Source organism: Anser brachyrhynchus (genome assembly GCF_964034855.1).
Source record: "Anser brachyrhynchus genome assembly, chromosome: 4".
In the NCBI taxonomy this organism is placed as follows: Eukaryota; Metazoa; Chordata; class Aves; order Anseriformes; family Anatidae; genus Anser; species Anser brachyrhynchus.
In genome coordinates, this window is record NC_137698.1 from 46,481,751 (window position 1) to 46,498,771 (window position 17,021).

General features: G+C 36.8%; 1 protein-coding gene and 1 long non-coding RNA gene across 3 annotated transcripts in view; one reads left to right on the forward strand and one right to left on the reverse strand.

Moving 5' to 3' along the window:
• SYNPO2 (synaptopodin 2) overlaps nt 1-17,021 on the reverse strand; it is a 92,963-nt gene that overhangs the window by 51,616 nt on the left and 24,326 nt on the right. The gene's annotated exons all lie outside the window — the stretch shown is intronic.
• Nucleotides 1-17,021, forward strand: part of LOC308194985 — a 64,072-nt gene that overhangs the window by 23,190 nt on the left and 23,861 nt on the right. Inside the window, exon 5 of the long non-coding RNA XR_013951115.1 lies at nt 1-17,021. This exon is cut by the window's right edge and continues 23,861 nt beyond it. This is a non-coding gene — a long non-coding RNA (uncharacterized lncRNA).

Consider the following 17,021-nt stretch of genomic DNA (forward strand, 5'->3'; position numbering starts at 1 on the left):
TATGAACATTTCTTTCAAGAAGAGCAGAAGAGTCTTTTTGGGTTTGGATCCTGGATATTTTTTCCATACCACTCTCACAGATTTCACTGATTCTCTGTCTGACTTCAAAACGATGTTTAATGACTTCCTTTTGACAGTGTGTGTTTGTCTGTCATCTTATGTGTTTGTCATTAAAACTATATATATATATAAATCTTATATAATAAACACAAGGTAAATGTGGGAGATTGTTTGCCTTTCATCCCATTATTCTTGCTTTCCTGTGATATGGAAAGAAATATGATACAAATTATACTGGATTATCATAAAGCATATGTATAAAACCACAGCTGACACTATTAAAATTGTACTTTAACTACCGCCTCCATCTCTAGCTTTATGAACTTTTTTAAAGTATGGTAACTGACTACTATATGGTAGTTATAAAGAAAAACCATACATCAGAACTATACACGCTCAGTATATTTTGTTCTGAGATTGTACTGAAGAGTTGACTTTCATGTTAATCTGTGTAAATACTAAATGATTGGACAGGGCATCATGATTTTCTTGCATGAAGGAAGATCTTTTTTTTTTATTATTCTGAGAACCATGTTATATCTTTGAGAGCACCAAGATAAAAATGGTCCTCAATCATAGTCATGATAGTTTCAGCCACAGTGGGGTCACTCTCGAAGATAATAATTTAAAAAAAAAAAAGTATCAATATATAAATTTCCGTATTGTGGTGTGGATGCAAACCATATGTATGCTGTAACTAAAGGGAGGACAATAACTGATCTTGACAGGACTCCTTTAGGAGGTCTTGTGTCAAAATAGATAGTTGAAATAACTGATAGTGAGTACGAGCATAGCTGAAACTGTCATTCACCAGTCACATGAACAGCTGAGACGGAGAGGAAAGTTGACAGAAGGCTCCATGCATTTTATTAAGACAGTAAGAACAGTATTTGGGAAGAACAGAAAGGGACGAAAGACTGGTAACTACCAAGCAGGGAATGGACAGTGTTCAACATAGGCAAGTAAAGAGGATTTTCCAAAACATAGTCTGAATGTGGCTGCTTAAGCAGACTGGCAATATTAGTGAGGACTCTCACAGAACACAGCATATGGTAGTTGCTTAGAGTGACATCTATGGTTTTTTTTTTAAATGCACAAAACCAGCTCTCAGCGTAGAGTACTTGAGGATTACTGGTTGTTTTGTGTTAGCTGCCTCTTTTCAGCTTCTCTTGGCAAGTTACTGTGAACCTCAGAACATACGAAGTGGCAGTGTGACATTTTTTGTATATATTTGAACAGAGTGGGAAGTGCTCAACGAGCTGTTGAATTGGAATTTGCATGTTTGCAATGTGAAATTATGCTATTGGAATAGGTGTGATGATACTATCTCCAGCTGCTATCTTGAGATAAAAATATACTCGTCATTTTCACCTTGTTACTGCCCCTGTTGCTGTTGTTATACTTCTTATGAGCTCAGTGAGCTAAGTACCACTACATTATGTCATTACATCTTAAATACATCAAATATATTTAGATACAAGTCATACAGTTTTTTAGTAGAGTCTGTGCTGTACTGAAAATCCCTCTGTATACTAAACAGTTCAAAAAGCTGCTTGCACTTTTAAAATCTGAATCTATATATCGTGCTGATTAGCACTGTAAGGCCCAAGTATCTCTCTGAACAAGCTAGCTTAGTTATTAAAAGTAGAATGGTGAAATTCATTATTGCCTTTCAACCTCAAGTTTTATTACCTTATAGTAAGGTGATATGTTGCACTATTCTAGTGGGTTTTGAAGAGCTTGTCCAGAATATGTACTTTCCATTGCACTATATAGACACACCTGAAGTATTGGTTTCAGACATCAGCATCTCATTAGTTGTGTAGATACATTTGTAGTCAAAAAAGACTAAATCTCAGTTTATTCTTAAGTAAACACCATCAGATGAATGACTGACTAGCTTCTCATTTACTCTAAGGTCTGAAATCTGGGTGGAGTTTTAAACATTAAATGTTACTGAAGATCCAAGACCCTACATGTCTCAACTTCTTGACTGTTAATCATTTTTTGTACTACTTTTGCTTTGGTGAACACACAAACAGTACCCTTTGTACAAAGCAATATAATGTAGTTCAAATATTTTACTTTAATGAGATAATAACAAAGACCTTTACTCTAATTGCATGCAATTTTAATTGAAAGCTTTACTGCTAGTACAAAGCTTAATTCTTTTTTTAAGAAACAGATGAGACTATTGTTTTATTATTACAGGTTTTCCCAGTCAGTTTATATTACTGTTTGTCAAGACAAGTTAAATTGTTTCCTAGTGGCTTTGCTCTCATCTAAGACAGTAGAGGGCAGTGAATCCACTACACAGAAAGTGTGATAATAGGATCATTTTTCTCTATCCTAACAATCACATTTCCTAGACATTCCCTATCAGAAATGGCCCTTGTTGGGCACATACAAAGTAAATTACAGACCTGTGTAGATACCATGATGGTTTTTGGTTTTGTTGTTTTTTGTTGTTGTTGTTTTGTTTTGTTTTGTTTTGTTTTTTACTTAATAGGCCCAATACAGGCACAATTAGATGAACTATGTTTATTTTTTTGCGCAACTGTTACTTGCAGACCAGAGTACTGTTTGCTACCCTGCATACATATTGTAAAACTATCCTATGAGTTTTTAGTAGTTGTCTTTTTATGTTGCAAAAGAGAAACATGGCAGCGAGAAAGAAAGGGAGATAAGGCCAAAATTAAAACTCAAAGTAGTACTGAAGACACAAAAATTATATTCCCTGCAGCTACAGTTCTGGGTGGTGCAATTTTCCGTATCTGAATATTTTTTGACAGAAGTGAAGTATGAGAAGTTGTTCAGTTAGGTGGGGTAAAAAAAAATCAAAACCAAAACAAATCAAACAAAACAAAAATGAAAAAAAGGAAAGCTTGAGACTTTTCCTCATGAAAATACAGACATTTTCTCCAAAATACTGACTATAAATCTCAGTCTTACAAAGAGCAATATTTAGATGTGAAATATTCCAGCAGCTATATTAAAAGCCATCCTAAAATAAGTTATGATAGAGGTATAACCTCATTCTAAAACATTCTTCATATTGTCCATTAAAAGTATTGCTACTTTTCAGTCCATACCATTTTCATATTTCCTAATATGATTTTTAGAGTCCCATTAGACTAACAATAAGAACCAGAAGTTTGATATTTATTTACAAACCTGCAGACCTAGCTGAGATTGGAACTTTTTTTTTTTTAAATTCATTCTCACTGAATCGATTATGATACAGCAATTTTTGTGCTGCTGTGCCACCTGACATGTTATTTGGTGTGGGGTCATAAGGACTTTCACCAGAGCTCGTTAGGTAGGAAATGATCCCCTTGGAATTGAAAATTGGCTGTTATCATTAATGACAGACTTCCTGTGAGTTTCTCTATCTGTTGTACAAAGCATACCACACTTTATTGCTACAGGATTCCATCTTTGATAAGAAAACTATTAATGCTGTGCTCAGAGAAACCAGTGAAGAGTTTTTGTTACAACCCTTTCAAGTCATTTATCATTGTATTGGCGGGACTTTGTAAGGCTAGATGCTTAAGAAAGTTATATGTTTTTTAAAAAGTAATATTCTACTTTGAGGCTAGAGGGCTATTTCAAGCAGAATTGTAGGCTTATGCCATGAATCCACTCCTAACACTTTTTCTGTTAATTGTTTAGTGAAGAAATAGTATACACTAATTGGCTGATGATAGCCCACTGGGTGTGACTGCTGGTGTTATAAAGAGCCATGTTTGGAATGATCTGGAAAATGGAAGATAAAAAGTGAAGTTATAAAGTTTGTTACATTAAAACAAACTCCTCTACTTGGGAAAGAGAAAATGAATTTATAAAAACAAGAAGAGAAGTATCTTGCTGGCGCTGGCTCTTTTGCAGAAGTTCTGGGGGTCATTTAGTGTGTTTATAAACTAAATAAGGGAAGACTACAGGTTCAGGAGGTTTTTAGGGGTTGTTGTTTTTTTTGTTGTTGTTCCTTAAAGAAACAGGGAAACACGATACTGGGCCGCATTAATAGGACAACTCAATCTGTAGAACATAGGAGGTAATTATTCATCTTTATTTGGCACGGTGAGTGCTCTGTCAAGTTCAGAAGGGTTTGGGCAAATTGGAGATGGTCCAAAGTAGGCCAGCAAGGATGCTAAAAGAGTTAGAAAGCATGACCTATGAGGAAGCTGTGAAGGAATTTAGTGTACTCAGTCTTTCTTTTTGGAGGGGGGAAAAAAAAAAAAACAGCTATAGAGTTGGGTGGGAAGACTTAACCTCTTCACAACAGAAAACTTATCAAGAAGGCAGCACATTTGTTTGATCTTCTATATAGGGTAAGAAGTAGCAAGAAATCAACTTTGCAGCAAATAAAATTTAGATTTACATCTTAAATATTTCTAAGAGCAATGAAAGAGTTAACCTAGGAGTCCTGGAATTTCCTTCACTGGAGGGTTTTAGAAGAGTTTAAGCAAACTTCTGTCAGGAATGGACTAAGACCATTTAATCCTTAAGGCGAGAAGCTGTTTTTCAGTGATTTTTCAAGTGAATTTTTACTCTGATTACAAGTCGTAATTCATGATGACTGCAATTTGACAGACTGAAATTGCAAGAGGTCATAAGCATAGTGGGTAGATACGGGGTGATTTCACAGGAAATCAGTGCAGTATGTAATCTCTTGAGGTGCAAGCAGCCCCTTACATCTATAACGAATGTTAGCATCTACCTAAATAACTTTACAGGAAAGAAGAAAAACTAGCCTGGAGGCAAGTTTAAAGGACCTTATCAAATCTGTAGTTGCCACAGTAACAGAAAAGGCCATACAGAGAAACATGTCTTGAATTGTACTCTAAACATAGCCATAGAGTTTCATCTTTGACGTTCTTAGAGAGAAAGAGTGCATTTAACATGAATTTTTGAAAATAATAGTCAAAGCAGGACCACTTTACCTCTGTGTCTGAGAAAATAGCATGAAAGAAGATTAATGCAATCCTCTCTGTAGTAATTTAGCATGGAACTCTTTGGACTCCTTAAGCTCTGCACTGATTTTACAAAAGAAGGCAGCAGCCAAAGAAGAGTGTATAATATGATCTCTCCCATCCTGTTTGGGGCAATGTAGGAAGCTACGTTCTGTGCTAGTGGGGATCCAGTAGTCATCTTACAAAGATTACTCCACTTGCTTTAACAAACCTACTGGTGACTGTGACAAGGTCTGGTTATGAAAGATAAGAATCATAAAGCTCCCAGAGTCTGTATCAGAACCTTTCATCTAGGCTCATCTGGCAAAATTGATCTCAGAACACAATGTAATTACCTTTTAAAGTATGGCTAATATGAGCTAGGTGGCAGAATGATTTAATGAACTTAAATTCTTAAAACTTAACTTAAATTCTTATAACTTAAAAACTCTTCTGACCCAAATTTATACCTAAATAGACAGTCTGGAGTGAATTTTGACCTCAGCCTAATCCCTTGCAAATGCTTGTTCGCCTTGCATTTGGAGAATGCTTCAGCATTATGAGTCACCTCTACTGAGGAGGCTCTACACTAAAAGAGCAGATCAGGACTGAAATATCAAGGGGAAGACAGGCACACACCCCAAAAAAAACTTCTGGTAGTCTCTTGTTTTTACTACAGTTATGCAGGGAAATGTAAGAGAAAAACAAAATGCTTCCTGCCATGGGTAACACAAGGTCAATAACTGTTTGGTTAGCACAGCTTTCTATTCACTTGATCTGCATCTAGACTTGCTCTGAGAAGCCTTGTGTTAGAACAGCAGCGCTGGCATCCTATTTGGACTGTCTAGTACAAAAATGTCATGACATTTTCTAAAAAACTAGTGATACATGTAGATAGTCTTTGCATATGTATAAACAAACTATAGCTTCAGCTCTGTGGAATAAGTTTGGGAATGTTATGTTCCTGCCCCTGAAGTATACACAGATACGTATGGACCATGAAATGGTAGGGAAAACTCTTTCCCTACAAATAAATACGACTAGTGTAGAGATTTATACTTCATCCATCTCTATACTCCAGGTTTTCCTTAAACTCCTGATATGAAAAGGTAACAATCTGTGTATTTAGAAGTATAGCATACAATAATAAGGGAGAATTTGCAACAATTCAACAGAGGAATTAGAACTTTCCAGCAAGAGAATTTCCTGTTAATGATCACCATCAGATTCACGGCATTTAGTCTTCTTTCTTCTATACTTCTGCTCCTCATTTTTTCTGTAATTCTCAAAATGCATGATGACCCATGCCAGCCACCACACTTTCTCCAAATATCTTTGTTTTCTGCCAAGTCTCCCCTTATGCACAAAACGGCAATTACTTGGTCATATTTTAGTACCTATTTTAATTCAGAAACTTGGGTGGTGGGGGTCACAAAAAATGTCTGCTTTGCTTTTAACTCAAATTCTAGGCAAAGTGATTCAGTTGAGATTTGTGAGCTCCTCTCCATCCACTCTGTTGTTCAACTCAGAAAGTTATTCTGGTCTCAAACACCGTGGATCACCAAAAATGAATACTATCGAAACAACTGCTTGTACTCTGTAATATCCTAGCATAGCTCTTTCTGGAGTTTCTCCTAGGGTTGATTTTCCACTGCAAAAGAGGATTTTAAAGATGTAGGAAAGGGTGCTAGCTTTGTTTTTTATTTCTGTGGAAAATGTGGGAGGGCATGAGGATAATGGCAGCTCATTTTTTTTGTGTCCAAATATAAGCTTGTCCCTACATTCAATACACATGTCCTGGCCTTGCAGAAACGAATGAGTAAGATAAGGAAAGCAATGTCATGACAACAGTCTCCCTATCACCAAACATAAGCTGGTATGCGAAAACCTTTCCATCCAAAGTTAAAAGGGTTTTTAATTATAAATTATTTAATTAGCATTCAAAGGAAATATGAAAAGTTTAAGCCAATTTTGACTATTCTACAATATTGTGCTGAGAAGAACTGAGAGTGAGTCCTTCAGATTGTGATCTGAAAAATTATTCCACTTTCTTCTGGAGCAACATTTGCTCTCTGCACCTCACTCTTGCCTGCTGTCACACTCAAATGAGATGAAGTGAGAAATCTTGAACACAGATACTAGGAAGCATTTTTACGATTAATCATTCTAAAAAAGAAGCATCTGATTCTGAGTGAACTGAAGTTATGGGAGAAATCAAAAAAGAGATGACATCCTAGATCAGGGCTATATCTTAACATAAACAAATCACTCTCCTATTTCTTTTGGAACTCTGCTGTCCCAAGCCAGCTATGAGAACAAACAAGACATTAGTTATATTTCCCAGTATAAAAGTCCCTTAAGGCAGCCTACTGGGAAAAGTGGGTCTGAAAACCACTGGCATTGTCTCAGCCTAAGCTATCGGTTTTGTGATGAATTAAAAAGGACAGCATTCTAATTTTAGTAAGTTTTAAGTAGAATTGTGAGAACTCAAAAGAGATTGAGTTTGCTCACTCATAGAGAAATGACTGTTAGTTTTTTGTTTGTTTGTTTGTTTTTTCTTTAGAGGAAGCTTATTAGATGAATATTGATTAGGGCATTGGCACACATTCTACAGTGTGTTCTGCAGAGAAGGAGATCGTCGAAGGGCAAACAGCAGGTGTGATTCCTTTCCATCTCTTAGTAGAGCCTGAGAAAGAGGAGTTGCAAGTAGATTCAGATCTAGCAGGAAGCTCAGCAGCCTTCAGAGGCTATGAAGTGGCAACTATAGTAAGCCATCTATTGGAAAATATCCCTTTACTCAGATTTTGCTTGCAATATAAACATTTCCATTACTTTCCACTTTAAGTGTCTCTAGTTATTTCTGTTGAATCAGCAGTATTTTTTTGTTAAAAAGAAATGACTCGACCCTGTAACAAAACAGTCCCCACTGTTTTTCCTTCTTCTGTTTAGCTGAAATTTGCAGGCTTGTTCTGCAAACACAGACTTCAGCATTTCCAAAAGCTAAAGGTCAGCCTGAAATCTCACAGCACACTTACTGTATAACAGCCAAGCAAGGAAATGTTCAAAAAGTCTTTGGAGAACATTATCCTAAAATATGAAGTTACAGTAACTTCAGTCCCATGAGCCTCATGGCCTTTTTTGTACCTTGGGATCTCCAAATAAAGCAGATTAACCGATCATTTTTGTAATTCTTCCTTTTTCCACAAAAATGGAAATAAGTGAACCTATAGCATCTAATTGGGTGTTTTGAACAGATTGGATTATAATTTAATTTAATGTTGAGGGTAAGTTTTTCCTCAGACTATTTTTAACCTCAAATGCCTTATTTTGTGATAAACAAAAAGATTTGTAAACAGATTATGTATTGAACACATATTTTAATATTCTACAGTTAAAGTGGATGGTTTTAGCAGCGCTACCTGTCCTGTGCAATTCTGTTATTAGGGAACACACCATAATCTCCCAGGTCCCAAATAAGTGATTTACCCTGATGATAAAGAAATTTATTAACTCTTTTTTACTGCTTATGGCTGCTTAAACCTATCAGGGAGAGTTTCTTGCTCAAGTAAGTATAGAAAAATATAAGTGTGAGGGCACCCACATACCATTTCCAATCACTACAATTGTTGTAGAAAAGCAAATGCTTCCAACAAATCTGCTTAGAATTGGACCTGACTCAATGCTGATTCTTCCAAAGCTGCCTATAAAAATATATTCTAATTCCAATCAAAGTTACTCATATTCTGAGTTTCAAGAAAGTGGGACTTAATATTTACTCTACATAATATTCTCAAAAAAATGAGGAAAGGAAAAGGAAAGAAAGGAAAAGGAAAGGAAAGGAAAAAGAAAAAAAAATGAGAGAAGAGAAGAGAAAAGAGAAGAGAAAATGGTCCTTCAAATCAATGTAAGACATATTCCTTCACTAGGAAATTGTATTGAATGGATCTCAGTAGTACTTGGACAATGTTTAGTGAAGTGGGAAAATGAACCAGAGAAAGCAGGTCCCCATAAAACTGCTGTCTGTTTCCCAAACAAGTGGGATTCGGTTTGTTGAGGGCCCCTGGTTCCTCTTGGTACACTAAAGCTCAACAGCAGATGAATAAGGAAATCATGTGAAGGAGTAAAGCATGTTGGAAAACTTTAATGACATTATATACAAAAGTCCTCCTTACCTCACTGGTGTGTTTCTGTGTTTGTTTTTCTCTCCAGATAAATTAGATATAAACAAACAGATTGCAATATGGGGAAAAGCATGCAATGGCTACAATGGGAACAGAATCCACCCTGTGTACTGTAGTTTCACATTCTAATTAGAGATGTGTAAACAATTCTTTCCAAACTTTTGTATGAGCTTCCATTCTGATAATTTTCAGTGCTTAAACAATTGTAGTTAACATTACTTGCTGCCCATGTTTTCATATGTAACTGTGCTGTCCTGGTACTCAGCTTTAGAAATAGCAGTGCTGTAAGTTCCTCTGAAAAGATTGTCCAGCTTTATATCCTCAGCAGTGGTTGCCAGTTAATGTGTGCAGGGGTCTTCAGAGACTTCAGCTGGAGCTCTAGACCTTTGAGTTTCTATCATCGCAACTGTAAAAGATAAACTTATGATTGGCATACAGAACGTGCCAGCCCGGATCTAAGATGTAGCACTTGTGTAAATCCACAGGTAGCTAAGACAGCCATATGCTAGGATGCTGGACAGAAGGCATGATTCTAGATCTCTCTGATGTAAAACTTTTAGCTGGACTCTATAGAAAGTGATAGATATATAAGATTAAGTCAGTCATGTTTAATGTTTTACATCTGTGTTACACTTTGAAAGTTTAAGACAACTCAGTTCTTGGTATCTCTTTTTTCTCTGACAGTGGACTACAGTTCCCTGTGTAAGGCTAAGGTAATTAACTGTTACCATTTTAGCATCATTATATCATTTTTGCCTACTCATTAGAGCCTTCTGCTTCTAGGAATTCCTTCACACAGCAATATTTCATCTTTTACCATGTTTATCTTTTATGTCCATGATATCGTTAGCATATTCAACATTGTATTATGATAATAATCTTTTGTTGTTGTTAATTTTAACCAATGTCTCCTAGAAACAAAAAAGAAAACAGTCACATCTTAATGTGGTCTAGAAGATGAAAGAAAATGGCTGACTGCCAGGTCTCTGAGCACAGTCTCTAGGTAGTTGATTTGTTCTAGCTTGGACTAAGTCCACGCAACAAAATGTTGTTGGCAGGACTGTTTTGGCTAGAATTATTAAAAAAGAAAAAAACACCTTTCCTCCCTGAGGTAAGTACACTAGGAAACAGCAATATAGATGTCACTATATTGTCCTAAAATTTCTTTCAGTGACACGGTTTGAGCAGCTCACAGAAGGTGCCACTATGCCACAGAGAAACTTGGAGAAATCCACTGGCACACTTAACGCTGAAACATCTGTGGGGACTGAGCTCTTCTGCTTTAGAGAGACCCAAAATTTAAGGGCTGTTTACTGTCCTACCCATGGTAAAAGTAGGGCTTTTTTTGAGGTTCCCAGTCCAGAGAGGTCAGCAATGTCACTGCCCCTTAGCTGAAGATATGGAGCTGATTGACCATTTTCCTCAGCAACTGATGGCCCATGTGAGTTGCACAAGACAGAGGATGCTTATGAGGCTTATAGCTTACACCTTACCCATTTGAGTTGGAGAGGATTTCAGTATCCAGGACTGGTAGTGTGGCACTATAGTTAACACAAAGAATAGGGAAGAAGCCAACATAGAATAAGGGGTAGGAGGAACTAAGGTGACCCAGGCCTTAATTCTATATTATATGGACAAAAGAAAGATTATTCTTCCCACACAGAAAGTAGTAATGCCTATGTAGTCAGCTGTAATGCCTATGCAATCAGCTGCTTCAGTGCTTATGCACTGGTGAATGAAAGAGCTAAGTGCAGCCCCTATTATAAATTTCCTTTCTGAAGCCCAAGTGCCTCCCAGAGAAGAACAATTTTGGATTTTTGCATGTTCATTCACCTCTGGCCTTCTCAGAACTTCCTTTCTAAGCCATTGATTTTTCCCTAGGTTCTTACACACTGAGAGAGACTTGACAGGACCTGGTGTTTAGGACCTGTTTGTGTGAATGTCAATCCAGAACAAGAAGTTCTGAGAGACTTGCAAAATAAAGAATTAATACATTAAGCTGACCAGTTCAGACTTCAGGACTGGGTCTAGGAGGAAGGTAGAAAGTAAACTTATGGTTTTTTAAAGAAGCCATAAACTGAAAGTGGAATAGAAAATATGTTGAGGTTATTTTAAGCTGCACACTCTTGTAAGAAATATGTTATTTTTGTGCCATGGGTTTCTGTACATGAACCCATCTCTGAACATTAAGGAGCAATGATACGGTCTTCCTGCTACTGCTCTGATGAACAGTCTGTGGGAAATAACCATTGTGTTTCCTTTGAGTTTTCTTTTTCCACAACTCCATTTCTAAATCCTATGAAGAAGTTGTAGGAATGAATCCTCTAAATACTCATGGCAGTGGTGACAAAACACTTCTGTACCTGAGTGGCTCCAGATTTTAACTGTAGAAACCTACATTTTTGGTGTTATTATCATCTCTGGGACTCAGCATTTCCCCAGTGGCCTCTGAGAGGCTGTTTTGTGCTTTCTGTTCCGTCCTGTTCCTTCTCTAGTATGTACAGAAGTTTAACACTTGAAATCAATTTAGCAAATTAAATTTAGAACTCAAGCTGTGATTCTCTAGCAAAAGGGAAAAAAAATAGCCTTCTGTTTCAGATACTGAGATGTGCTCATTGGACTGGTATAACAAATACCACCAGCATTAAGTTGTATGGTCTCATATGGTCATATGAAAATGCTCTCTTTTGTGGCAATTGAATCCATATAAAGAAATTTTGGCTTCCTTTGGCTCTATTTTATGTTTCACTGTTTCACAGGAATGTAATTATGTACAGGCTGACAGTTATATATGCTGTGGTTCAGCCAAGTATTTCAGCATGAATCTAATTCTAAGCAGATAGTCTTTGCATTAATTAACGCTTATCTGTTTATACAAATTATGTGCTTGAGCACTCTGCTGGGTTATTACAGCATGTCATATGCCACTTCTGGCTGTGAAGGTAGATAGGAATCAGTGTGTATGAGTTGTAGAGTCAGCCCCAAAAGATCTGGAAAAAAAAAATTCTCATAGTTTTTAAGAAAAATATTCTCTCATATACATGTGCACAGCACAACTGTCCAGGTCCTGTTGATCACTTATTTATATTTTTACAGGTAATGCACATACATTATTGAATGTATATGCTATAATTGCTGCTGTATAGCATGTGGAAAGATACTTGTACTATAAAATTGACTAATGCTAATGTTTAAGAGATCAAATATTATGATACATTAATACTAGCAGTTTTATCTTGTGCACATGTTCAGAAGAGGAAGGTAGATATTATAATTATCCTTCCTTTAAATATGAACTCTTTAATATGTAGCTTTTATAGCTTCACATTTGAAAGTCACAAGCATGTCAGTGAAAACTTAAGTTTTGCCTTCTGTGTACATATCCATGTAAACAATTTGCATGCTTAGAAATTCACATTGAATTTGAATGAATTAAAAGAAATATCCTGCCAAAATTCAATTAAAATTGCTCTGTTTCACTTGGTTCCCCATGAAAACTGAAGAAACAACAAAGCCATTTCAGGCTCATTTGAAACTGAGTGAAGGTTCTCCTTGCTTGCTTATTTGTGGAAAGTTTGGGGCTACTATATGCTGTGCAGTCTACTATGGATATTTGGCATTCCTTCAGGTGATCCCCACAGGAACATTTGTTTCCCACAGAAAGTGAAACCACAATTTTAAAAACAGTATTAAATTACTTTTCTGTTTTTAAAGTGGTTTTTACAATTTTTTAAATCTAGAATTCAACATTCAGACAAGGTTACCAGCTGTTTACACTGACAGAAAATTAGTAAGATTGAATTGCTCTCCAGGACTCATAATGGGTTCCTGTCTCATAATTCAATGAAAGGAAGTATTTTTGCAGCTAGAATTTGAACTACTAGAGGATCAACTGATTTTATACACTGTATTGTAATTGTAGTGGCAGCACTATGCTTAGGACTTCTTGTATGAGGAATTTGCTTTGAGTCGGGGATAATTTGCACTTCACAACCTTGAGGAAACACACATATACTTATGGACAGGTGACAAATCAGAAAATCTCTGTTTTGGTCAGTGTTTTATCAATTAAGTCTTCTGCCGGCATCATCTTCTTTAAAGAAAAGGATTCTGTGTCTGATGACTTTTTGTGTTCAAGATAATTTCTGTGCCTGTTGTTAATATATTTAGACACTGAGATTTTACTCTGTGTGCTGTAATTAGTCTACACTGGTTTGGAAGTGGATTTTTATTGAAAGTTATCGCCAATGGATATCCACTTTGAAAGTCAGAAAAGCATAGAACAGTATCTGGTGCTCTCAAGTAAGAAAATGGCATTCAGCGTGTTTCATAACTTGGAGCTAGAAACACCAACTATAATAAATTAGGTATTATGATCATGTTGAAGGATCACTTGCACATTATTTGATCTGTTTTATACTTACTCTGGATTCTTATTGAAAGGACTGAATATTCAACAGTGATGATTCCTTGGTGGGTTAGGGATCTCTGGAGACTTTAACCTGTGGAAATGCTTTGTTTCTTTATCTGTATTTGATCAGAACGACTGCTTTAGAAGTAAGGAAGAGGGGATTGGGAATTTAAATGGAATCAAAAAACTATGAACATCAAGGATTCACTAACTTCTCATAAAGTGTATGTGAAAGCCTGAGAGAGAAAGACAAGAACCAAAACAAGATTTCTTTTGATCTCTAAAAAAGAAAACTGCAACGGTAAAGGTAGTGATCACCCACAGGGAAAGAGAATCCACAAAAGGTGGTCTGTTCTGTGGGTTTAGGTATCACTATGATAACGTGGCTAGGTTGTAGTTTGTCTTCTGTTGAACAGCCTTGTATCAAACTCATGGATCTAGTCTTAAAATGGGCACTAAATCCAGAATAGTTCCTCACAATTCCACTGAAATGATTGTACAGTTGCTTGTGGTGACAGTTGTGTGTTGCCTTCTTTTTCTTCTGCTTCTTTTTTTTTTTTCTTTTTTCATGACTTGTCCAATTCCCCAAAAAGCTTCAAGTTTTGTTCTTGCATTTTTTGGTCTTTTTTTTTTTTTTTTTCCTCCTCTCCCTTCTATGGCAGCTACTTTGGGGGGGGTACAGGAATAGCCACTGATTTGAAGTATATGATTTCATCTCCTTATAACCCCAAGAAAGATAAAAGGCCACTTACTTCTGAAGAAAAAGAGAGTGGGAAAGCTCAGCTTATAGGAAGAGATGGTTTTGTTCTTGGTTTTAAAAGGAAAATTACTTTGCTCCTCATTCAGGAGGAATGTTTGTGTTTGCAGTAATTGTTCTTGTTGACAGCACATACAATTGATGTTGTGGGAGAGCACAGAGGAAGATCTCTGCTTTTATAAAGAAAATACTGAATGTTTCCTTCTTGCCTAACTCAAGTCACTAGTCAGGCAAAGCTTCACACAGCCTCCATGCTTTCTCCTCTGTATGTCTCATGTATGAAGCAAACTAAGAAGGAGCAAAATGGATTATCTTTACTCCTTTCTGATACTGAAATTCTCAGTATATATGCTAGGATTTTTCTGTTCTACTTTAAAAGATATCTAGACAGAACACATATAAGTTATATATAGAATAAACGTTCCACAAAAGGGCTCTTCCTTAAAGGAATAAATGTGGCGATTCATACTTTGTTCTTGATCTTGTTTTTGATCTAGCTCCTAGTGTACTTCTCAGTTCTGTACCTGGTTTGTGGCTTAAATTCTGATAGAGAGACAATGTTTAAGAAAATGTGACCAACATAAAGATGAGTTAGTGTAGTCTTAGTAAAGGCTTTTTGTGTTTTTGAGGAGAGTAGGCAATATACCAGTGCAGGGTTACAAAGATGAACTTGTTTCATGTGGCTTTAATCAAATCTGGGATGCCTGGAATTAAGGGTCATCACCCTGCGAGGCACCTTGAGAAGAATTGCTGTTTCAAATAAGGCCATTGCTGACATGAATGTGGACTGAAAGTTATGCTTTGTTAGAAACCAGGCATAACAACCAAACCAAACAAAACCAGAAAGAAAAGAAAGAAAACCCACATATCAACAGAATATCTCAATTTATATTGTCGAGTAATTTATAGTACTTTAAAGAAAGAAGATCATGTCATTGTCCAAGAAAACAAGTAATTTAACTTGTACAAGCACATCTAATATATTATACAGTAATGATTCCCAACAGTTCTCCAGCTAAGCCATACTTGAAAAAATTGGCAAGATTTATTCTCTGCTGTATCCACTTCATCCTGCTCCCAAAGTTTGCTGCAGCATCCTCCTGCCTCTGCTGCCTGCAGAGGCTGCCCTGCTGACTGCAGCAATAGCACTGATCTTAGGCTAATCGATCTGTTTCAACCAGCTCCTGTATCCCTCCATTGTGCTCCCCAGTTCTCCCTGTTCCAAGACTGTAATTCAAGGGCATGTGAAGCAACCTTGTGCTAAACTGTATGGCATGACAACCTTCATACCATGGGGCTCCATGGTGTGTATGGCATTGCAACATGCTAGACCCCCTGTGCAGAGCCACAGCTCATTAAGCACCACAAATATCTTCCAGGAAAGAACTCATTTTAGGTAGCTGATAGATCATGGTGCATTGCTCTCACTGTATTCTAATGGGGAGTAGATAAGGATTAGTCAAAACTAATTTGATCCAGATTTTGCATTCAATTTTGCCTTCTGAAATAAGAATAATAATAAAATTAAAAAAAAAAAAAAAGTTGGACATGTACAGCTTAAAACAATGTAGTTTTGCTGCGTCATGGGTAATTATTGTTCACTTGTTGCCTAGCTATCTTGAGTACAAACAAACAATCCATTGAAGGTAGGCATCATTCTGGATGGTGGGAAGGGCTAAAGTATTGTTCTTGAGGACTGTAATAAGCAGATGAAAATAGGTTCTGACACATTATCCTAGACTGTTCTGGGACAAAGCTACCCTTGTTTTTTGGTGAAAAAGTGTATCACTTGTTGTAGGATTGAAAAAATAAGCTCATCCAAGAAAAAAAGCTCAAAGATAAGACTGCAATAACACATGACAGCCCTCTGTGTAATGCTTCTACCAAGCTCTACAGTGTCTGGTTGCTTGTGAAAGAGGATGGTTGTTCTGCAAGGCCAGGAGCAGACTTCCTCACAGTGACCACAGGAGAGTTAACAGCATGGTTACCAGCAGGTCTTAATAAAGAAATTTCTGTATGCTTTCCCCACTGCATCCCTGTGAGATTTAAATTCAAGTTTCACAGAGAACTGGAACCCTGACGTTTCCAGTTAGCTCTCTTAATATGAAAGATTTGATGATGAAGAAAGGAGGTCAGAAAAAGGACAGAGGGGAAGCAAAGGATCTAGGTGAGGCCAAATGACAGTTACACATCTAGAATTCATTGGGTTCCAAATCTCTAATAGTTCAAAGTGGAACATTTAAATTTACCTTTACATAATGTGGGACAGAGAGAAAACAGAAGGAAATTGACAAACATCTTCCCAGTATTTTCACTTATTTACCATTTTAAGGAAGCTATCATGCACACTGTGTTGAGAAAGCCTCAGCCATGCCTGAGTGTTTTGTTCTTTGCTAGGAATGACGTTGCTAGTGCTGGTGTCGGTCAGCTTGTCCAAACTATTTTCACTGTGCAGTACGAATGCTCTGGGCATATGAAAGCCAGTGGCTTATGTCATGGGATGTCATAGGCCTCACTTGTGCTGGGTAGCATAATGTTCTAAGTACAAGCACGTAAAATACTCCAGAGCACATCTGTGGACTCTTATTTTCCAAATTTAGTTGCATAGGAGGAATTGTAACTTTTTTTTTTTCCAGAGCACTGAATATAATACAGACCTT